The sequence below is a fragment of the Carettochelys insculpta genome, chromosome 17, assembly GCF_033958435.1.
Source record: "Carettochelys insculpta isolate YL-2023 chromosome 17, ASM3395843v1, whole genome shotgun sequence".
Taxonomy (NCBI): domain Eukaryota; kingdom Metazoa; phylum Chordata; order Testudines; family Carettochelyidae; genus Carettochelys; species Carettochelys insculpta.
This window is the reverse complement of record NC_134153.1, coordinates 15,608,287-15,632,770: the sequence shown is the minus strand read 5'-3', so window position 1 is coordinate 15,632,770 and position 24,484 is coordinate 15,608,287. Positions and strand designations below refer to the sequence as shown.

The 24,484-nt window shown below is 43.5% G+C and overlaps 1 long non-coding RNA gene across 1 annotated transcript in view; it reads left to right on the top strand.

Moving 5' to 3' along the window:
* Nucleotides 1–24,484, top strand: part of LOC142022385 (uncharacterized) — a 272,372-nt gene that overhangs the window by 178,826 nt on the left and 69,062 nt on the right. The window contains exon 2 of the long non-coding RNA XR_012647947.1: nucleotides 1,276–1,374. This is a non-coding gene — a long non-coding RNA (uncharacterized LOC142022385). The remainder of the gene's footprint in view (nucleotides 1–1,275; nucleotides 1,375–24,484) is intronic.

The following is a 24,484-nucleotide window of genomic DNA, read 5'->3' as shown; positions in this document are numbered from 1 at the left end:
GTTAGAAACAAGATCCTGTGCACTTTTTTCCAGTTCTCAAGGCTACTGTGGATTTATGCCTCTTTGTATAACAGATAGTTCCTTTAAATAGGGACGATTAAAAGTTTCCACTTACATTTAAATGGCATTTAAACAGACCCTTTGATTGAGTTTCTTTAGGTAAGATATCACCTTTAGTTGCTGGTATATAATTTATCTGACAAAACTAGCTCCACTGGTTTTCCCCTGCAGGTTTTGAGCAGTCTTTTCTCAAGTTTATTTTGAATCTGATTATTATTAATTTAGTTGCTACATGAGTGAGTGTTAATTTCCATGTTCCGAAAATGGAGTATCGCTCAGCCTGAAGGCCTGTCACTTCTTGGGGTTAGTCAGCTAAGGCTAAAGTTTTCAAAGGCCTGTTGGAAGACTAAGAGTATGTTTAAGCAGGAACCCAAGCTCTGGGAACTTCAGACCATCTCTGATAGTAGTCTTCCACACCTAGAAGTCTCATATCAGTGAAACAATCCAATGAGCCCAAGTTGTCTGGCACAAGCCAACTGCAGGTGTCTAGTTGCTCTGTAGACATTTCCTTAGGCACCTTAGGGCTTGTGTACAGGAATCATTAGTTTGCAACAAACTCGGAGGATGTAAATCTATCCCAAGTTTTCATTAGACTACATGCTAAATAGGCACAGGCCTGAATAAAAGGGACAGAAAGAAGCCAAATTGTACTGAGAAGACCCAGGAGGGCTTGTGCCTCTGGATTCTCTAATCTAGGCTCTTTTGCTGGCAATTTCTCATTATTGTTACCATCAGTTCTGCTCCAGTGGTCAGAGCATTAGTGTAGACAGCATTCCAGGAGTCTACCAGTGTTTTAACCACCATGTCAGCTAACCCTTTTCACTGCAACGTTATACAATGTTGTGCTTAATATGCTGGTAGCATCCCAAAGCCCTGCCTATACTTAGTAGTCCCTCTGTTGCCACCACAGTTGGGGCTCAGTTGGTGGTAGCAAAACTGGTAAACATTAGGCAAAAAATGTTCAGTGAAAAGAAAGACAGAGAGGTGAAAACTGAGAAATATCATTGAAAAATGACTCTTTTTAAAGGGATAAATGTCATTTTCAACAAAACACCACTTTTTAATAGGAAATTTTTTTCATTTGAAAAGTTTCGGTCAGTTCTTCCCAGAGCAGCTTCAGGAGACGTTGCATATCAGAGTGATTTGTGGACTTTGAGAATTGAACTGAAACCACATCCTTGTGAAAACTATACATGTTACATATTGATTTTGCAGTTAGGTAAAGCAAGGAACAAAGAAGATGAACAATATTTCCAGGGTCACATCACCAGTACCATAACCCAAGAAGCTTGACTGCCAGTCCTAACCTAACAGGTAAGGCCACACCCTCTTCTCTAGAAGCTGTGTTTTAGAAAGATGAGGTTTTTTCATGTCTATATAATTCCCTGTTCTATGTATTGATTTACAAGCACTGACATGGTTGACCTAAAGCAACTGAGCTAGGAGGATATCTTGGCACTAAGGCTGCAGTTGTCTATAGCTTCTGTATTTCAAATCCAATATTCTTCACGGGATTGGCTTTATGTATTCACAACAATGTCAAATACAATTGTTACTAAACCTTGAAGAATACTGCTGTTTTGTGGTGCAATGGAGCTGCATTATGCTAGAACAGTATTTTTCGTTGCATGGAAGACACCATTTTGTTCTTAAAATGGCATCCTCCACACTGGGTATTCAAGGTCACCCTTCATGGAAGCTATCATTTAGTATAGGTTGGTTTGGCAACAGGACCATGTCTGTTCCTATACCACAGAACCCCGGTGGCTAGGAGTCTGGCAGAGGCTACCAGCCAGCAGCAGAGGGGCTGAGAGCCAGGAGCCCTTCTGGGCTAGAAGCAGATCAGCTGGCAGCCAGCAGCAACAGGGGACCAATGGCTGGACCCTTGCTGGAGCCAGAAGCCATCCCAGGCTGGCATCTGGGAACCCAGCTGGGCCGGCAGCAGTGAGGTTGGTGGCTGGGAGCCTGGCTGGACCCGCAACAGTGGGGCCAGCTGCTTTGCAGGGACCAGGAGTGGAGCCAGGCAGCCAAAGCAGCAGTAGTGGTGGCCAGAGCTGCAGACCCCTTTGAATTGCCATGGCAGCACAGCTTCATGCAGCTGGGAGGAAAGGAGGAGGCAGGGCCAGCGTCATGGCAGTGCTCAGTGCTGAATTCCTTAGGCTCTGCCCCTTCCACCCTTGGTTCCACCCCTTCTGGAGCCTCTCAGCACTACTGGAGCCTCTCATCTGGTATTGACTGGTCTCCCTCCAGTGTATTCAACAAATCCATGTCATTTTGTACATGAACATGATCTGGCCTTAGGCTGCTAAAGAAATAGAAGGTCTTATCCTGTACTTCCACTGAGCTTAGTGGAAGATTTTTATTTTTCTGTTTTAGGAGTATAGAAATTAGTGCATATACTGCACCTAGAGCCCAATCCTGCAAACATTTAAGCATGCAACTAACGATGGAATCAATGGGATTATTCCCATGAGTAAAATTATGGAAGTGCCTATGTTTTTAGTAGGATCAGATCCCTAGTTAACATGGTCATGATATTTAGCAAATTAAGATACAATAAAAGATTGCAGCTGATATGATTATTTCGGTTTTGCAACTGGCATTCAAAATTCAAATTAATCATTCATTCAGCTTCTCTTTTCCATACATACTTGTAAGGTTCTATACCAGAAAGCATCCAGTGTATTTTGCACAATGTCTTCAGCACTGCTCTGCAGTCACATCAACTGCTGTATAAACTCCCATTTCACCCTCATTTACTCATCTTCTTGTCTTTCTTTGTTGAATGCTGACCTGGGAGGGAGAAGAAAAAATCTCCATCAACATTTTGCACGCACTGAAAACACTGCTGGTGAAGCTCAGTAATCCATACTCACTTAAGAGATTAGTGTTGTACAACCCCATTTTAATTACCTTTTAATCTTTTCTTTAAATTCCTTCCGAAACTGATTGGATCCAATGTCGTCCACCCTGTAATACGAACTCTTCCTTCTCTGCTTAGCAGTCTGGCACCTAGCTCATCAGCCCTGCACATGTCAGTGAAAGCAAGCTGACAAATTCTCATTCTGTACTGCTGTGTTGTGTAGCAACTCCACAGCTTTTATAAAATGTTGATTCATTCCCTGCATTCTTTATTCTATTGCCAGCTGGACCCAGCTTTTATGCACCATCAGTGTATAATTCTGGGCCATATAGACATGTGCCAAGTAGTTGTAGCTTGTAGACCTACAATTATGGGCCATATAAATATTTAATCAACCTTTTCCTTTGCTTCAGTTAATCCCACAGGCTGTTTCCCTCTCTTATGGCTGCTCTCCACCCTTATCACCTCACCAGACACACCACACACACTCTGCAACATAAAATGTTCTTTGTACAGATGCAGCTCAGAATTGTGTTTGCTCGGGTGGTTTCTTGAAGCTGGCCTCTTTCCCCTTTGAGTCATAAAACTGTCTGGGATAGCATATATGCAGCCTTAGCCTTCCTAAGAAAATCTTTCCAGCCTCCTTGGTTCACTGCATGGGGTAGTGCTCAACCTCAAATTTGACTTGTGAAAGACGTGTTCCCACTGTGGTAGAACACTCAGGTTCCTTGGGGAGGGGCACTTCTTCTGGGTACAGTAGCAGTAGTCAATTGCAAATGAATAGCGCATACGGCATAGAGTAGCGCATGGCTCTCTCCATAGCCCTGGGCTTTAGCTTATTATATTTTGTTACACTTTAGGTTGCAGGATCCCTATTGATGGACTAGTGATGAGCATGGCCCTGCATCCTAGCCTCTGGGCTCAATCAATGTCAGGGGTCAGGTCAGGCTTTTATACTGGGCCTAAACAGAAGGCAACCATCAAAAACATGCACTGATGTTCTCCACAGGGGAAGGGTGGAGACATAGGCACGTTCTCCAGATGGAGCACAATGAAGTATTCTTTAGCAGTTGAATGCTGGGCCTAAGCTGAATCACAAGGGAAGCACAGGAACTAAGAATGAAGGGTTCACAGCTCAGTCAATACATTTTTACAGTTAGTGATAAAATTGTGGTCAGAGATGTTTAGCTGTATGTGATCTGTGACTTCACTCTGTCTACTATATGGTAGCACCTGACATGACAAAGCTATTCCATAGGGGCTGCCAAAATCCATAACAATCATCAAAACAGAAAGTCTAGCTATAAAAGCAAAAAACCCATTAGAACCCTACTGACAGACATTTAAAATAAAGTGATTTCTCTAAGAGAAAAATATCTATTAAATGGAACTGGACAATTACATGGCTAATAATAAAGCTTGTATTTATTTTGAAAAAAGTAAGTATATCAGAATTACAAGATACCATCTGAAATCTACTTATCAGGGTAGAACACAGCTACTATGAAGAGTATTAAAGGAATGCAAATTTATTTGCCCAAATGTCACAAATCTTACTAAATTTGAAAAGAATATGCACAAGGATCGAAATTAATAGGCATGACCTTTTTATGACTTGCCTTTCATCCTCATAAATTCAGTAGATTTGCAAAATTGTCTCAGAAGAGATATTTGCTTCTGATTTCTTACATCAAATGTAGCAAAAATTGTAATTTTTTTAGTCCTAGTAGTCTCCTAAATAACAGTGCATCAGGCAGTAGTCTCATTGTGTTTTGCTATATTAGGAGGTTACTGCTCAGATTTATTTTTCAGGCAAGAGACCATCCTTATTTTATTTTTTTTGCCAATAGCCTGTTGTTTTCATTCTTATTAACAATGTTTGGATGTCTAACAGTGAAAGCTTAGACTTCTACATAGAGAGGATGTTATACAGGGCTTATAAACCACATTCACACAAAAGGCATCCAGATTAGAGTGCTGATTTTTCAATTCCTGTTCTGCCCTTGTGAACACATATAGGTGTTCAAGGAATCTGAACAACTGCACCCACAAATATGTTCAGTATCAGAGGGGTAGCTGAGTTAGTCTGTATCTTCAAAAACAACAAGAAGTCCTGTGGCACCTGGTAGACTAACAGATATTTTGGAGCATGCATCTGACGTAGCTGGTCTTTGCCCACAAAAGCTTACGCTCCAAAACATCTGTTAGTCTATAAGGTGCCACAGGACTTCTTGTTGTTTAGAAATTTGTTACAATTTTAAAGTATTTGCATAGGCATGACCATAAGGAGAATTGTCTTAGGTACAGCTACACTGCGTCCTAAACTCAGAATAAGATATGCAAATTGTGTATCTTATTTTGAGTTTATTTCAAAATAGGCTATTTTTGGCATTTGGCGCTGTCTACACAGACCTAAATGTTGAAATACCACACTATTTTGAGCATTCCTTACTCCTTCCGCAATGAGCTGTACAGGGATGCTGAAATAGCATGCCCATTATTTCAAAAAATATTTTGAAATAATGGGCACATTTCACAGATGCAGCGTAGCTATCTCAGGATCTCAGTATACTGAAATAGCTCTGTAATTTAAACATAGCCTTAGAGGGATAGCTGTGCTAGTCATAAATACCAAGCAGTCCTGTGGCACCTTGGAGACTAACAAATTTATTACGTCATGAACTTTCATAAGTAAAACCCAGTTCCTCAGATGACTAGAGTGCAAAAGAAGAATCCAATGTTTCTACAGCAGGGAGTAGATTGGTAGAAGGTGGGGTGGGGAGGAAGAAAGTGTTCCCTGTTACTAGTAGGACCAGAGAATGAAGCAAATTAAGTAGGATGTGGCCTACTCCTTCGCACATCAAATGTGGAGAAATTGCCTTTGTAATGCATAAGCTACTTAAGGGCCGTGTCTACACTAGCCCCAAACTTCGAAATGGCCATGCAAATGGCCATTTCGAAGTTTACTAATGAAGCGCTGAAATACATATTCAGCGATTCATTAGCATGCGGGCGGCCGCGGCACTTCGAAATTGACGCGCCTTGCCACCGCGCGGCTCGTCCCGACGGGGCTCCTTTTTGAAAGGACCCCGCCTACTTCGAAGTCCCCTTATTCCCATGAGCAGATGTAGGCGGGGTCCTTTCGAAAAGGAGCCCCGTTGGGACGAGCCGTGCGGTGGCAAGGCGCGTCAATTTCAAAGTACCACAGCTGCCCACATGCTAATGAATCGCTGAATATGTATTTCAGCGCTTCATTAGTAAACTTCAAAATGGCCATTTGCATGGCCATTTCGAAGTTTGGGGCTCGTGTAGACACAGCCAAGATCTCTGTTCAGGCCCAGGTTAATTGTGTCAAATTTGTAAATGAATTCCAATTAATTTGTCTCCCTCTGTATTCTTGTATTCTGGCTGTTTTGCTGACAAAACCTTCTAGTCTAGACATAGTCCAAGTGTACTAAGCACAAGATTCTCCAAAGGAAAATGCAAGAGACAAACTATGGACAATTATCTCCATATGTAGGAAGTGGCTGTCTATATCCTGGCCATTAGTGGTTGGTTTATACACTGTAGCACAGTGATTCATTATCCTCTTCTATTGTATCTATTTTAAAGTTACTTTGTACTATCCAAATATGCAAATCCTTTCTGATGTCCTATTAATCTCTCTGACTCTGTGATATCTTGTAACAGTGGGTGGCACTGGTTCATTATGCATCATGTAAAAGTATTTCCTCTAATCAATTGTAAATACCACACATCTTTCAATTTCACTTAATGCCCCAGCTCTGATATGATGAAGGAGGATGAATGGACTTCTTTATGCAGTTCATCATTTCACATATCTTTGTCATGTTCCTGGGCAAAAAGCAAGTGGTGGTCATCCTTCCAACCCTTTTGTTAGTTTAGGGTTATAAGATAACTGCCTTTCTGCAGGAGTAGACATCAGTTCACTACTGAGAAATGATGGGTGTGGGGTGCACATTTTCACTGCATGAAATGTATTAAAATCTTTGTACAATAACTGATGTGCACTATAGGTTTCTTTGAGCTCTGTGATTAAGCAGGACTGTTCAGGTCATCATAAGGATACTCCTAACAGAACCCCATTATTGTATGAGTACTGAAAGCTTAGCACATGTATAATACCAAAGTCTTGCACCCTTTTGCAGAGGTATGTCTATACTGAAATCATAGGGTGCTTAAGATACACTCTAGGTAGCCTGCATCCAAGAGCAGGGAAGCATAGCAGTGTCCACTTCAATTTGGGCTAGTTTTACAAGCATTTACTCAGGGTTCTAGGCTGTCTTGTACATTAAAATGCAGGCTGCTGTAGCTCTTCTCCTATAGAGCCCATGCTAGCTACACTGGTTAGCTTGAGTGTGTCTGTCTGAGCTGCACTAACAGCAAGTATCTGCTCTAGAGACATGCTTGGAGCAGCACCTCAAATGGCACCACTTGTGGACTATGGTCCTTCTAATTTTTCCATCCATGAATAGAATAAATTTTGTTATGTGCACCAAGGCATGTGCAGATGTGCACCACCATTGGAAACACATGCTGCTGCCTACGGGCAGTTGTAGGCATTCTCCCAATCAGCTGGGCAGTAGCGTAATCTTTTTTGGGTGGCCACCCAAGCACTCAGCGTGCAGGGAGCACCACTTATGGAGAAAAGTGTAAGTAAGGCAACAATGGGCCCACACAACCTATATAACCTGCACACCTTCTGGGTGTGGTTCATTGTCCCATGTAGTGGCACTTAGACCACTTACAAAGACAGAAGGAATGAGTCTCTTCTACAGCCTTAGCTGACAGCCAGCTGGCTTTTAGCTCAAGCAGTAGAGGTTCATGCATTAAGCGCCAGTGGTCTAAGGTTAGTTACACCTACTCTCACTTTGTCACCTGTTAAGATCTGCCTGAAGTTCCTGCCTTTAGGATTAATTTGATTGCTTCTCCGTTAATAAAGCTGTGGCTTTTTGAGATATTCTGAATTTCAGGTTAATTTTCACTAGTGCCGGCAACTGCAGGAGTCTGTCATAAACAAACAAGAGAGACCCAAAACATTTTTCAGAGACGTAAACCTTGAGATAACTCATTCCATTTTAGTACCCAACCAAATCAAAACATATTATATTCCATCATAAAGGTGTTCAATGTACATAAGTCCTTGTAAAAGAGATGCTTCCATTTTAAAAATATATTTTTGTGAACAGACCATATCTCAAACACATAGCAAGCAAAGTGGTACAAAGAAATTACAACAGAAGCAGTTTAAAGCCTTCTCCTACTCCATTGAAATCAGAGCCAAAAAACCCATTGACTCCAGTAGGTACAGTTCCAAGACTTTAATCAAATGCTCAAAACCCAGTGGCTGTTTTATGACCTTGTATGTGTACCTGATTTAATAAGAAGAAAAGGAAGGATTAAAGAGAAAAGGCAAGTTAAATATGAGGTAAGTACAAATCACTTAGCAAGAAAAAAATTGCTAAATGGGCTTTAACTTGTTTATAAATATTACAACATAGCTTTGTGACCATATTTTGCACTTTCCATTTGTAGGAGTGAGCAAGAGAAGTTAGTCACCTAACTACTTAAATCTGAGTACTTCCTACAACTGACCAGAACAGCTGATTTTCCTAAGACTTTTCTAAAAAGACAAAGGATCCATGAAAATACATTAGAACGTAAGAATGGCTGCACCGGGTCAGAACAATGATCCATGTAGTCCAATATCCTATCTTCAGACAGTGGCTAATGCCAGGTGTTTCAGATGGACTGAATAGAACAGGTAATAATCAAGTGCTCCTTCCCTTGTTGCCCATTCCCAGCTTCTAGCAAAGGGAGGCTACAGACATTTGAGAGTGTGATGTTGCATCCTTGTCAATCCTGGCTAAGAGTCATTGATGGATCTATCCTCCATGACCTTATCTAGTGCTTTTTTGAACCCTGTCGTAGTCTTGGCATCACAACATCCTCTGGGAAAGAGTTTCACAGGCTCACAGTCCTTTATTTGAAGAAATACTACCTTTTGTTTGTTTTAAAACTGTTGCCTATTAATTTAATTTGGTGATCCCCAGTTCATGTGTTATGAGAAGGAACAAGTCTCACTTCCCTATTTATTTTAAGCATAACAGTCATAATTTTATAAACCTCTCTCATGTTGCCCTCTCCGGGTCATCTCTTTTCCAAGAAGAAAAGTTGCAGTCTTATTTATCTCTTTTCATGAGGAAGCTGTTCCATACTGCTAAACATTTTGATGTCCTTTTCTGAACCTTTTCCAATTCAAATACATCTTTTCTTTCACACAGTATTCAAGATGTGAGCATACCATGGATCTATGTTGAGGCAATATAATATTTTCTACTTTATTATCTATCTGCAATGATCGCAAAATCTATTTCTTACATGGTAACCACCAGTGTAGGCCCCATCATTGTAAATGTATACTTGGGACTATGTGTTCCAGTGTGCATTATTTTGAATTTATGAACTTGAATTCATCTATCATATTGTTGCTCAGTCACCAAATTTACTGAGCTCCCTTTGTAACTCTTCACAGTCTACTTTTGACTTAGCTATCTTAAGTAGTTTTGTATGGTTTACAAACTTTGCCACCGTGCCATTTACCTGCTTTTCCAGAGCAGTTATTACATCATCTCAGCCTTGCATAACTTGCATGATGGCTTGACTTGTTATGTGACACTTTTGTTGGAGCTCTGAGAAGAGTTCACAGGATTCATGGCATTGGCTTCTCTTTATTGCCAACTGGTAAACTGCATTAAAGTATTTTCCTAGATTTATTTTCCATACAATATTTGGTGTAATTGCTATGTGATTGTAGCCAGGAAGGGAATTGGTTTATGCACAATTGCAAAGAGAAGCACAAGTGGTACACCAGGACATCGCTGCATTAATTGTGGTTCCCCATAATGAAAAACGGGGACAGTTTCCTACTTCAGTCAGGAAGGGGTAAAATGCTCCTCTGGACCCATGTAGCCAACCTTCGCACCTGTGAGGGCTGTTGCCCATGGAGGGAGGCTTTGCGAAAGGGAAGATCCAAGCCCAACAGGAGAGGGAAGGGACTTTGGCCACTCAGAAAGAAGGGGTGCTTCAGCTCCTTGTCCACGTAAAGAGGGAGCTGCTTGTGTACAAAGCTGCTGAAGAGCCTCTGTGTGTCAGATTCTTGGCGGAGGAAAAGGGACCAGGACCATCTTTGTTTTGCTTTTTGTTAGGGTCAGTGTTGTTCAGTTCCAGCAGTGTGGCTTCTCCATTGATGCTTAGCCTCCTAGGCAAAAGTCACATGCAGCTGTACGTGACTATTGATCTTCATACAAGGGCCATATTTTAGTTTCTGTTCATAATGAAAGCAGAATCTGTTGGCTCATAGGTGGATTAAACTCCCATATTTGCTTGCTTAGTTTGCGCAAGCAGTCTCGGGAATAAGTGCACATGGTGAGTGGCCTATTGGCACATTTCACTTGCACAATATCTTTGGAAAATGGGACTGGCTTAGACTGAGGATATGTTGGCACAAAGAGCTAAAAGCAAAATAGATGTGGTTAATATTAAAAACTGAGTTGGTACCCAATTTTGTGCTAGGAAATGCCACTACAGTGGCGAACAACTGTATTATCAGAGAAAACATCAGACTCTGATAGCTCAGCATGTTCTGATTTCTACTTTATTTGTTTCCCTTTGAAGAAAAGCAAACTTTTTGAATAAACCCTTTTATCCAAGAGCGAGCAAGAGAGACAGAGATCTCTAATGATAAAGCTATTCAACAAAAATGGAGAACCAAGGCCAAAAGAACAATTTCTTCTAATAAGATGATGCTTAAGGATTCAGTGTGGATTTTATTTCCTTGTCTGTTAGCAGCAGCCATTGCATAAAACAATAACATTCTTGCAGCTCCTGCACAAACTGATCCAGTTATAATCCTTAAATAATGCATTTAGTGGCTACCGCCTGTGTATCTGGCAAAAGCTATGAGTGAAAAAAAGCATTTAAAGTACCCTGGATACTCAGATATGTGCTTATTTGATGTTTCTGCTTGCTTTTTTAGCTCAGTAAAAGTTAATATTTTAGGCCACTGGGATAATATACTTTGGAATTTCGTCAAAGTGATTGTAGTCAGTAGTTACAGGGTAGTACTAGACTTTGAAATTACTTGGTATGTCCCCCATGGCTATAACTTTCAAAGGAGCCTGAGTCTTGTAATAAGTATGAACAATTTTTAATTTACAATCATGCACAGGTGTAAATAACATAATTTTGTATTTATTTCAGTCACTATTTTCTGTTGGTTGTGCAGGTTAGCTAAATGCTGTGCAAACTGATTTATTGATGCAGGTGACAGAACAAGAAAGAATAAAAAAGTTACAATATGAGCAGGGAATAATTAATTTAATCACAGCTATCTGCTTGCTATCAGTTTCACTTTCACCAGGCTACTAGTGATAGATCATTTACTGGAGTCACAAGCAATTGTTGTAGATGGTGACAGAATGACATCTGTCTGCAACAATTAACATCACCCTCACATTAAAAGCAGGGCAGGAAATACATAATGCACATTCTCTAGCAGCAGAAGGTCAGCACATAGTTACAAGAATCACTACATTACACTTATTGAAGAGCTCTAGTAAGATGAGCAACTGGGCACTACATATGTGATGCAGGGTCAACTTTTATACACAAAGATGGAGCTGAGCAAGTATTTCACAATGAATAAATAATCCAATTTTATCCTTTTTTTTTTTCATTCCTGAGGCGATTACTCCTCTAACCAAAGCGAGATTTGCCCATGTTAAGGGCTAGCCTACATTTAAAAGGCTGAACTGGTACATTTAAACTAGTACAGCTGCACCAGTGTAGTGCTTCACTAGAGACATTACCTATGCCACCAACAGGGAGTCTCCCATAAGTGTAGGTTATCCCTTGCTCCACTACCAAGAAGCAGTAGCTATATCCACAGGCGAAACCCTCCTGTCAACATAGCACTTTCTACAGTGGGAGTTATGTTGGGTCATTATGTTGACCAGGAACAGGGAGTTTCCTGTCCCTGGCGTGATTTACTTGTGCTGACGTAAGTTGCTAGTGTATGCTTGGACTCAGTTGTGACACAAATTGTACTCAAATTTCTTCTAAGGAGAAATTGCCCTGCAGCCTGGTGATTCAAAGGGGCCTGGGTTTGCAGGTGCTGCCACTTCTGGAGTAGCAGTGGAGGTGGCTGGAGCCCTGAGCCCTTTATAGGGCAGCCAAAGCACCGTGACATACGTAAGGGCCAGGAGAGGGGGCTGGCACACCATGCTCCAGGCAGCATGGAGGGCTGGCTGCCCCAGCCCCAACCTTCCTCCCAAGGCCCTGCCCCTCTCTGTTTTTTTTTTTACTTCTCCCAGTGACAGGGGTTGACAGGGCCAGACGAATATCCAGAAACCAGCTACTTCACGACAGGCACAAGACAATGAATAACAGAAAACCACTTGTCATTACTTATAGCCCCAGCTCAAACCCCTCCAGTTCATTATCAAGAACCTGCAACCTATTCTGGAACATGATGCAACACTCTAAGAGGCTCTGGATGAGAGGTCTGCTCTCTCCTACAGACAACAACCTAACCTCAGGAAAATTTTCACTAGCAACTGCATGTCATACCACAGTAATGCTAGTCCTGGAATTTTTCCTTGAAACAAACCCCATTGCCAACTTTGTCCACATATTTATTCTGGCAACACCATCACTGGACCTAACCACTTCAGTTACAGGATCAGGGGCACATACTCTTGTACCTCAGCCAATGTTATATATGCCATCATGTGCCACCAATGCCCCTCTGCTATGTATATTGGGTAGGCTGGACTATCACTTTGCCAAAGAATGAATGGACATAAAGCAGACATTAGGAATCTGAATACATATAAATATGTCAGTGAGCATGTCAATGGAGTGGGACATACAGTTAAAGACCTTGTGTCTTTGAAAAAAGAGACCCGATTAGAAAGGGAAACATCTGAACTGGAGTTTTTGCTCCTTGACCTCAGTAGACATAGCAATTACCTTACGCATTACAAAGACGGCTTCCCCATCTTTGATATTTATAGTGGTCTCAGTCAAGTCACTTAATAGACATTTGCAGGAAGTAATTTTCTCCCCCCTCTCCACCCCCTCTCATGTTCTATGTACCTGATTTGTCAGTTTCATTTCAGTTTTTTTTTGTTTGTATCTCTGTTGTATAATCGTCATGCCAATTCACTTGCAGCACTATTTTCAGTAGAGCAGTGTCTCCAGATCTGAAGAAGAGGGTCTGCCCCATGAAAGCTCATCACCTAATAAATTATTTTGTTGGTCTTTAAACTGTTACATGACTGCTTTTTTTGGTTTGTTAAGACTAACATGGCTACTTCTCTGTTTCTATACTCTAAGATATTTAATTGTTCTGGTTTTTAAACAAGTTCTGAGTTTAGTATTTATATTAAAGCCAATGCTGAGAGAAATCTCTTGCCATGCTGTCCTTTCACTAGAAATCAAAGAGCCAATATTGGTGAGATTATTTTCTGCTATTTACACAGTTAGTCAAAGTAGTAGCCAATGTATACAAGCAAACTATATATGCTTGCAAAGTAATTCTCCATATTAATAAATTGGGCTATGATTCAGCAAAGTGCTCAAGAACCTGGGTTACTGAGTAGATCCATTGGCTTCAGAGTAGCTACTCAGGTGCTTAAACATAAGCATATGCTTAACCGCATTGCTGAATTAGGGCTTCAGTGCCTTCAGATGCTACAGAAACTTTTGCTTCTATGTGCCCATGTTTATTTTTCAAATAGCCCATAGGAAAATATCCACATTAGTTCGTTGGTAGTACTTACCTAGGAAGTGGAAAATTAAGTGGTATCTCCCACAGCTATTTTATTATTTTTGTGTCTGTGAGAGGCATGACCAGTCCCTGTTGGGGAGGGAATGCGGGACAAGACACCCAGAAGTGCAGGGATGGGGCATGTGAGGACATTCCATTTAGCAATTTTGGCAGGGACATGGGGAGGTGATACACCTACTCAGAGCAGCCATGAGTCATCTGGTCTTGAACATTTGGTTTTTCCAATCATGAATTTCTCTTGTTACAATTTCAAAACCCAAAAGAAAAGAGACAGGAAATCTTTTGAATCAATATGGTCCTATATTTTACTGGGATCATGGAATCATAGAACAATACAGCTGGAAGACACCCAAAAAAGCCATCAAGTCCAGCCACCTGCCCTAGGCAGGACCAAACCCATCAGATCAGCCCAGCCAGGGCTTTGTCAAGGTGAGACTTAAACACCTCCAGGGATGGAGACTCCACTGCTTCCCTGGGTAGACCATTCCAATGCTTCACCACCCTCCTAGTGAAAAAGTTGTTCTTCATGTTCAACCTGGACCTTTCCAACCGCAATTTGAGACCATTGTTCCATCTGTGACCACTGTGAACAGCCTCTCTCTAGCCTCTTTGCAACCTCCCTTCAGTAAGCTGAAGGCTGTTATCAAGTCCCCCCTCAGTCTTTTCTTCTGCAGACTGAACAGTCCCAATTCCCTCAACCTTTCTTCTTAGGTCATATCCTCCAGCCCCCTAATTATTTTGGTCACCCTCCGCTGGATCCTCTCCAGTGTATCCACATCCTTCCTATAATTGGGGGCCCAGAACTGGACACAGTATTCCAGATGCAGCCTCACCAAAGCATAATAAAGAGGAATAATCACTCTCTGGATCTACTGGCTACGCTCCTCTTGATGTAACCTAATATGCCATTAGCCTTCTTGGCTACAATGGCAACTGTTGACTCATGTCCAGCTTCTCGTCCACTACAGCTCCCAGGTCTTTTCCTGCAGAACTACTACTGAGCCAGTCAGACCCCAGCCTGTAACAATGCTTGGGATTCTTCCGGCACAAGTGCAGGGCTCTACACTTGTCCTTATTGAACCTCATCAGATTTCTTGTAGCCCAGTCTTCCAATTTGTCTCAGTCACTCAGGACCCTATCCCTACCCTCCAGCGTATCTACCTCTCCCCTTAGCTTAGTGTCATCCGCAAACTTGCTGAGGGTGCAATCCAACCCCTCAGCCAGGACATTGATAAATATGTTGAACAGAACAGGACCCAGAACCGAATCTTGGGGCACTCCACTAGAAACCGACTGCCATCCTGACATCGAACCGTTGATCACTACACGCTGGGCCCGACCTTCTAGCCAGCTTTCTATCCATCTTACCGTCCATTTATCCAATCCACATTCCTTTAACTTGCTGACAAGATTATTGTGGGAGACCGTATCAAAAGCTTTGCTAAAGTCAAGATAAATCACATCCATTGATTTTCCCCTATCCACAGAGCCACTTATCTCATTGTAGAAACTAATCAAATTGGTCAGGCATGACTTGCCCTTCCTGAATCCATGTTGACGATTCCTGATCACTTTCCCCTCCCCCAAGTGTCTCAAAATGACTTCCTTGAGGAGTTCCTCCATGCTTTTTCCAGGGACTGATGTAAGACTGACTGACCTATAGCTCCCTGGATCATCCTTCTTCCCTTTTTTAAAGATGGGCTCTACATTTGCCTTTTTCCAATCATCCGGGATCTCTCCCAATCTTCACGACTTTTCAAAGATAATGGACAAGGGCTCAACAACAACATACGCCAACTACCTGAGAACCTTTGCGTGAATTAGGTCCAGGCCCATGGATTCATGTACATTTAGCATTTTTAGATAGCTCCTAACCTGTTCTTTCCCCACCAAAGGTGGTCCACCTTCATCCCACAGTGCATCATTTGTCACATTAGTCCGGGAGCTGTCCTTGTCCATGAAGACAGAGGCAAAGAAACCATTAACTACTTCAGCTTTCCCTACATCATCTGTCACTGGATTACCTCCCTCATCCAGTAGGGGCCCCATGCCCTCTCTGATCACCTTCTTCTTACTAACATGCCTGTAGAAACTTTTCTCATTGTCCTTCACATTCCTCGCGAGTCGCAATTCCAGTTGCGCTTTCGCCTTTCTGATAACTGCCCTACATTCTCCAGCTATGCATTTATATCCCTCCCTAGACATCTGTCCAAGTTTCCACTTTTTGTAAGCTCCCTTTTTGTGCCTAAGTTTTCCAAGGATTTCCCCAGTAAGCCAGTCTGGTCTCCTACCATATTTACTTCTCTTGCTGCACACCAGGGCGGTTTCTTTCTGTGCCTTCAGTGGGGCTTCCTTAAAATACTGCCAGTTTTCCTGGACTCCTTTTCCCTTCATGGTAGCATTCCAGGGGATTCTGCCCATCAGATTCCTGAAGGAGTCGAAGTCTGCTTTTCTGAAGTCCAAGGTCTGTAATTTACTGCTCTCTTTTCTTCCTTTGGTCAGGATCTTGAAGTCTACCATCTCATGGTCACTGCTTCCCAGGTTGTCATCCACCTCTACCTTCCCTGTTAGTTCTTCCCTGTTTGTAAGTAGCAGGTCGAGCCGCACACAACCTCTGGTCAGGTCCTTCAGCACTTGTACCAAGAAGTGATCCCCAATATTCTCCAGAAACTTTCTGGACTGCTTGTGTACCACTGTATTGATCTCCCAACAGATGTCAGGGCAATTAAAGTCCCCCACGATAACGAGAGCCTGCGATCCAGAAACATCTCAGTTGTCCAAAAAAAGCCTCATCTACCTCATCATCCTGATTTGGCCGGCCTGTAGCAGACACCAACCACCACATCTCCAGTGCTGCCTACACCGCTGAGCTTGACCCATAGATTCTCAACAGGCTTTTCTCCCTCTATCTGCTGGAGTTCCAAGCAATCATAGTGCTCTTACATACAGTGCAACTCCTCCTCCTTTTCTCCCTTGCCTGTTCTTCCAGAACAGTTTATACCCTTTCATTACAGCGCTCCAGTCATGTGAGTCATCCCACCAAGTCTCTGTTATCCCAATCAAGTCATAGTTCTTGGACTGGGCCAGGGCTTCTAATTTCTCCTGCTTGTTACCCAGGCTTCTGGCATTGGTTTACAAAAACCTTAGATAACCAGTCAATCTCCCTGCCCTCTCTACTTGAACCAAGGGTCCACTTTTGTTGTACTTTCCTCTTTGCATTTCTTCCCAGCCTCCAAGTTCCTTTCTCCCCTCAGGGTTTTGGTCACTGTCCCCCAGAGAACCTAGTTTAAAGCTCTCCTCACTAAGTTTGCAAGCCTACTTGCGAAAATGCTCCTTCCTCTCTTGGTAAGGTGGACCCCATCTCTTCCCAATAATCCTTGTGCCCAGAACAGCATCCCATGATCGAAGAATCCAAAGCACTCTCTCCGACACCACCCGCATAACCATGCATTTACTTCCTCAATTCGACGGTCCCTACCTAGTTCTTTCCCTTCAACAGGAATGATGGACGAGAACACCACTTGCGCTCCAAATTCTTTGATCCTTCTTCGCAGCGCCACATAATCTGCAATAACCCTCTCAAGGTGATTCTTGGCCGTATCATTAGTTCCCACATGCAGAAGTAGGAAGGGGTAGTATTCTGAAGGCTTGTGCAGTGTTGTAAGGCTCTCAGTGGAGTCATAAATAAAATGTGTTCCTGATTTTTCTCCATTTAGATTTTTCCAGTTGAATATGTAAAATGTTTTATTTTTCCAAGTCTTTGTTTACCTTTGAACTTGGCTGAACGATGTTAATTTCTAAAGTAGTTCTCAGACATGGATGCACATATTGATAGAGTTGTGAGAAACAGCTCAAACCTTGCACACGCTCATAAGCAAAGCTAACTGAGTCATTGTCTGAGGAAACAAAAAAGTGTTTAACTGGGACTTTCTTTAATCTGCAAACTGCTTGCCATATCTTGAATTCTTTTCTTCTATTTGGATGGTTGTTAATTTTCAGAAATTGCTGTTCATGCAGAATTTTTCTTTCAAATCTAGCTCTTTGGGGTAGGTCATATGAGCAAGGCACATATTTTCAGTTAGGGCCACTAATTCAGGATGTGCCCATTTGAACATTTGAAAATTTGTAGACTTGTACATTTGCTATGATTTCAAGTAGAGATTTGAAAGTTAGGAAAACCAGGTCTAATCAAATATGAACCTTTTCAAGCATTAAGACTCTGTGAACTAGTTGTGATAACTTAAAAAAACTGGGGAGCTCAATCTTTTGAATGATGTGCATGGACATTTAACACTGGCTGCGTCTACACGTGCACGCTACTTCGAAGTAGCGGCAGTAACTTCGAAATAGCGCCCGTCACGTCTACACGTGTTGGGCGCTATTTCGAAGTTGAAATCGACGTTAGGCGGCGAGATGTCGAAGTCGCTAACCCCATGAGCGGATGGGAATAGCGCCCTACTTCGACGTTCAACATCGAAGTAGGGACGTGTAGACGATCCGCGTCCCGCAACATCGAAATAGCGGGGTCCTCCATGGCGGCCATCAGCTGGGGGGTTGAGAGATACTCTCTCTCCAGCCCTTGCGGGGCTCTGTGGTCACCGTGGGCAGCAGCCCTTAGCCCAGGGCTTCTGGCTGCTGCTGCTGCAGCTGGGGGTCCATGCTGCATATACAGGGTCTGCAACTAGTTGTTGGCTCTGTGTATCTTGCACTGTTTAATGAAAGTGTGTCTGGGAGGGGCCCTTTAAGGGAGCGACTTGCTGTTGAGTCCGCCCCGTGACCCTGTCTGCAGCTGTGCCTGGCTCCCTTATTTCGATGTGTGCTACTTTGGCGTGTAGACGTTCCCTCGCTGTGCCTATTTCGATGTTGGGCTGAGCAACGTCGAAGTTGAACATCGACGTTGCCGGCCCTGGAGGACGTGTAGACGTTATTCATCGAAATAGTCTATTTCGATGTCGCAACATCGAAATAAGCTATTTCGAAGTTGGGTGCACGTGTAGACGTAGCCACTATTATTTAAAACAATTGCTATTTTCTTTGATAATTTCATAAATAAGAAGGAACAGTGTGTTTGAAGGATTTGCTCATTAAGAATGAGTTTTCTGGAACTCCTGGAAGTAAAATCGTTCAATTTTTTGCTCTCATCTGATCATGTCCAGTCTCGATTTGCAGAACAGCAAAAGCAAAGTCTTAAAATGTGTTTGACCATGGCCGCATACCCTTCTAACACTGCCTTTTTTAACAAAAAGACACAGCTACCTTTGATCACCTAATAGGTAGAATAGTATCAGAGGGGTAGCCGTGTTAGTCTGGATCTGTAGCAGCAACGAAGGGTCCTGTGGCACCTTACAGACTAACAGAAAAGTTTAGAGCATGAGCTTTCGTGAGTTAACTCACTTCTTCAGATGCTGGTCCTGGAAATCTGCAAGGCCAGGTATAAAGAGGCCAGGGCAAGGCTGGGGATAACGAGGTTAGCTCAGTCAGGCAGGCTGAGTTGTATTGTCATCAGTAGATCTGGAGGCGTGAACTCCAAGAGAGGGGAAGCTGCTTTTGTATTTAGCCAGCCATTCACAGTCTTTGTTTAATCCTGAGCTGAGGGTATTGAATTTGCAGATGAATTGTAGCTCAGCAATTTCTCTTTGGAGTCTGTTCTTGAAATTTCTTTGCTGCAGGATAGCTACTTTTAAATCTGCTACTGTGTGTCCTGGGAGATTGAAGTGCTCTCCTATGGGTTTTTGTATATTGCCATTTCTGATGTCTGATTTGTGTGCATTTATTCTTTTACGTAGAGACTGTCCAGTTTGTCCGATGTATATGGCAGAGGGGCATTGCTGGCACATGATGGCATAAATTCCATTGGTAGATGTGCAGCTGAATGAGCCCACGATGGTGTGGCTGATCCGGTTAGGTCCTGTAATGATGTTGCTGGTGTGTATATGTGGGCAGAGCTGGCAACGAGGTTTGTTTCATGGGTGGGTCCCTGAGATAGAGTGACTGTGGTGCGGTGTATACTTGCTTGTTAGGATTTGTTTTAGGTTGGCAGGTTGTCTGTGAGCAATGATAGGTCTGCCTCCCAAGGTCTGTGAAAGTGTGGGATCCTTGTCCAGGATGGGTTGTAGATCCCTGATGATGCGCTGTAGAGGTTTTAGCTGAGGACTGTAGGTGATGGCTAGTGGTGTTCTGTTGGTTTCTCTCTTGGGCTTGTCCTGTAGTAGGAGGCTTCGTGGCACACGTCTGGCTCTGTTGATTTGTTTTCTCACTTCCTCAGGTGGGTATTGCAGTCTCAAGAATGCTTGGTGCAGATCCTGTAGGTGTTTGTCTCTGTCGGAGGGGTTGGAACAAATGCGGTTATATCTAAGTGCTTGGCTGTAAACGATGGATCGTGTGGTGTGTCTGGGATGGAAGCTGGAGGCATGAAGGTAGGCGTAGTGGTCAGTGGGTTTACGGTACAGGGTGGTACTGATGTGTCCATTGTGTATAAGCACGGTAGTGTCAAGGAAGTGGATCTCCTGTGTAGATTGGTCCAGGCTGAGCTTGATGTTGGGGTGGAAGTTGTTGAAGTCCCGGTGGAATTCCTCCAGAGTCTCCTTCCCATGGGTCCAGATGATGAAGATGTCGTCAACGTAGCGTAAATAGAGCCGGGGTGTTAGTGGACGAGAGTTGAGGAAGCGTTGTTCTAGGTCAACCATGAAAATATTGGCATATTGAGGGGCCATGTGGGTACCCATAGCTGTGCCGCTGATTTGAAGGTATATATTGTCACCGAATCTGAAATAGTTGTGTGTGAGTATAAAGTTGCAGAGCTCAGCCGCCAGATGTGCTGTAGCATCATCAGGGATACTGTTCCTGACAGCATTTATTCCATCTTTGTGTGGGATGTTGGTATACAGAGCCTCTACATCCATGGTTGCTAGGATAGTGTTTTCTGGTAGGTCACCAACATATTGCAGTCTTCTCAGGAAGTCAGTGGTGTCGCAGAGGTAGCTGGGGGTGTTGGTGACATAGGGTCTGAGGAGAGAGTCCACATAACCAGACAGTCCTTCAGTGAGAGTGCCAATACCGGAGATGATGGGGCGTCCAGGATTTCCAGGCTTGTGGATCTTGGGTAGTAAGTAGAATAACCCTGGACGGGGCTCTAGAGGTGTGTTGGTGTAGATCTGTTCTTGTGCTTGTGTAGGGAGTGTCCTGAGCAGACGGTGTAGTTTTTTAGTGTATTCCTCGATGGGGTCTGAGGAAAATAGCCTGTAAAATCTGGTATTGCAGAGTTGTCTGGAAGCCTCCTTCTGGTAGTCAGACCTGTCCATGATGACAATAGCTCCTCCTTTATCTGCCTCTTTGATTAAAATGTCAGGGTTGCTTCTGAGGCTGTGGATGGCATTGCGTTCCACACGACTGAGGTTGTGAGGCAAACGATGTTGTTTCTCCACAATTTCTGTCTGTGCGCGTCAGCGGAAGCATTCTATGTATAGGTCCAGACTGTTATTTCTGCCCTCGGGAGGAGTCCACGTGGAGTTATTCTTCTTGTGCTGCTGGAAGGTTGTCTGTGTAATGGTGTGTTGGTCAGTGTTGTGTTGAAAGTATTCTTTGAGTCTGAGACGGCGAAAGTAGGCTTCCAGATCACCGCAGAACTGTATCATGTTTGTGCGTGTGGTGGGGCAAAAAGAGAGTCCCCGAGAAGGGGCAGACTCTTCTGCTGAGCTGTGTGTGTAGCTGGACAGATTGATGATATTGCTGGCTGAGTTAGTGGTACCACTGCTGTGGTTCTGTGTGGCAGGCAGGAGTTTAGAAAGTTTGCAGTCCTTTTTCTTCTGTATAGTAGTGAAGTGTCTAGTGTAAATCTCTTGTCTTATTTTAATAAAGTTCAGCGGCGTGGAAGTTTGTGTTGAAGGTTGGTTATTGATGAAAGACTCCAGATTGGAGAGCTCTTTTTTGATGTTCTCCTGTTTGTTGTACAGGACGCTGATCAGGTGGTTCCTCAGTTTTTTTGAGAGTGTGTGGCACAATCTCTCACTGTAGTCTGTGCAGTATGTAGATTGCAAAGGATTTTTCACCTTCAGTCCATTCGGTATGATGTCCATTCGTTTGCATTTGGAGAGAAAGATGATGTCTGTCTGAATTTGTGCAAGCTTCCTCGTGAGATTGATAGATTTCCATTCCATACGGCTAAATGCAGTGCCTTGCATGTTGTCAAGTATCAGAGGGGTAGCCGTGTTAGTCTGGATCTGTAGCAGCAATGAAGGGTCCTGTGGCACCTTACAGACTAACAGAAAAGTTTAGAGCATGAGCTTTCGTGAGTTAACTCACTTCTTCAGATGCTGGTCCTGGAAATCTGCAAGGCCAGGTATAAAGAGGCCAGAGCAAGGCTGGGGATAACGAGGTTAGCTCAGTCAGGCAGGCTGAGTTGTATTGTCATCAGTAGATCTGGAGGTGTGAACTCCAAGGAGGGGAAGCTGCTTTTGTATTTAGCCAGCCATTCACAGTCTTTGTTTAATCCTGAGCTGAGGGTATTGAATTTGCAGATGAATTGTAGCTCAGCAATTTCTCTTTGGAGTCTGTTCTTGAAATTTCTTTGCTGCAGGATAGCCCTGTTGTAAATTCCTCTATAGAGAACATGTCCCTGGCCATGGGCTGTGAGGTTTGTGTGTGCCTTCCACTACCCTTTACCAGATAGCCTCGAGATGTCAAGCAGTTTTAAATTAAAAATAGGATTTATATGGACGTAACAGTCTTCCCCACTAATCTAGGTAAGAATAAATTTAAACTGTAAAATAATTTACTTCATAAAACACTGTTTAGGTAACTATATAACCCAAGTAAATGCAAGGTATAGGGAGTGACCGTTAGGGTTGCCCGTTGCCTATGCATATTCATAAGCTAATTGCCTATTCATGAGCATCGGTTTGAATTCAGATGCACGGATTGGACCATTTATGATGCTCATGAATATGTAAACGGAACGTGCATCCTGGTTGCCGGGGCAACGCAGGTGCGGACCTGACACCTGCGAGTGTTCAACCAGGTCCGCCCCAGCTCTATAAATTCTGGAGCGCAGCCCGGCTTTGCCAGTCCGTCGGGGAGCAGCAGAGAAGAGGACAACGGACCCAGAAGAGCAAAAAGGACTGAGTTTAGAGCTGGACTCAGCCTTGGCCGAAGATTCGACGAGAAGCGCTGAAGCAGACCCGCGTGTCAATCTACGCACCCCAGCCACCGTGGGACGCAGAAGCCTTTTCGAAGAGCTCCGGCTAAGAAGCCTTTTTGAAGAGCTCCAGTGAAGAAGAACTGAGCTGAACTCACTAAAGGCCTCAGATTTTACCTGAGGCAGGCTCGCCAGGCAGACCGCGCCGGCAGGTGCCCTGCCTGGGGAGCCGCACAAGCGGCGGCCTCTGCTGGCCGGCGGCGGAGCTGCTGCCGTTTTTAGCCAGGGGTTTTTGTTAACCAAGCTGGCCTTTTCCCCTGGCCTCCTCTTCTTTTCCCTATCTATCCTATCTGCCTGCCGCGGCTGCCAGTAAAAAGCGCGCCGTGAGGGCTTCACTTCCTAGGTTCCCGTGGAGACCCTCGGGCCCGGCGCCCGGACTGACAGATCAGGAGGAGGATAGGTATTTAATAACTGCTCTCCACAAACATTAGGGATATTAGCTTAAATCACTAGAGTTAGGGTTTATATATTGTTAGCAGTAGTAATACTGATCCCTTATTGATATTACAAGGGTTTAAATCGTCTTAAATTGTGGAACCCTGTTCCCAGGGTTCTCATTTGTAAAGCACAGGAGGCGGTCTACTGACCTAGCCGCTTTACCCTTTGCATACATAATAGAAGACTAGATAAGAATTTTAATTCATAGGGACCCAGAACTGATTGCTCCCTCCGCTGGGTAGAGCTCACCCAGGCGGGGGTTGAAGCATAGGGGGATAACCCGGTAAAGGGAAAACCCCAATTAGGATTCCACATCTAGTATCAAAATAGAAGAGTAATTCATAGGGACACCCCATTAAGGGGGTACCCATATTAAATAAATCCCTGTAGGGTTACATAAGACCTCAGGCGTTGCCAATAAGTCCTGAGGCGGCCGTAGGAGGCAGGTATCCTATTAATATTCATTAAGTGTATACATATAAGAAGTCCTAGGGTAGCGGCCTTAGCCACTTTTGGAGGCCCCATCTGCCTGGCCAGCAGGGGTAACCTCACCTAGGCAGTAAAAGCATAACAGCTGTTCCCTTGGGTCGCTGGGGGACCTAGGGTCGAACATCACCGGCCATTTTCCTAAAAGGAGAAAAGTGCTCTGAAGGGGGCGGGTGCCCCGAGTAAGAGGAATATAATATTGTATAGTTCCTCCCGAGGCAGGGCAGTAAAGGTGCTCCCTTATTAGGGGGCCCGACATAGGCAGCTCTCGGGAGGCGTCGTATTATAGTCCCTTTAAGCCCAAAAACTACCCATAATTAAGCGTTTGGGACGCTGAGGCGAGGGGAAGCCAGCGCAGTCTTAATTTATTGCGCTGGGGTCTTTTCGGGTAAAAATATCCCATAAATCTGGAAGCCCGTTACCAGACTAAATAACCTGGCATATTATATGTATACATAGAGAATCTGGAAGCCCGTTACCAGACTAAATAACCTGGCATAATTAAATACATAGAAACATATTAGTATATAACATAAAGAGAAACATAAAGATATACACATATTCAAATAGA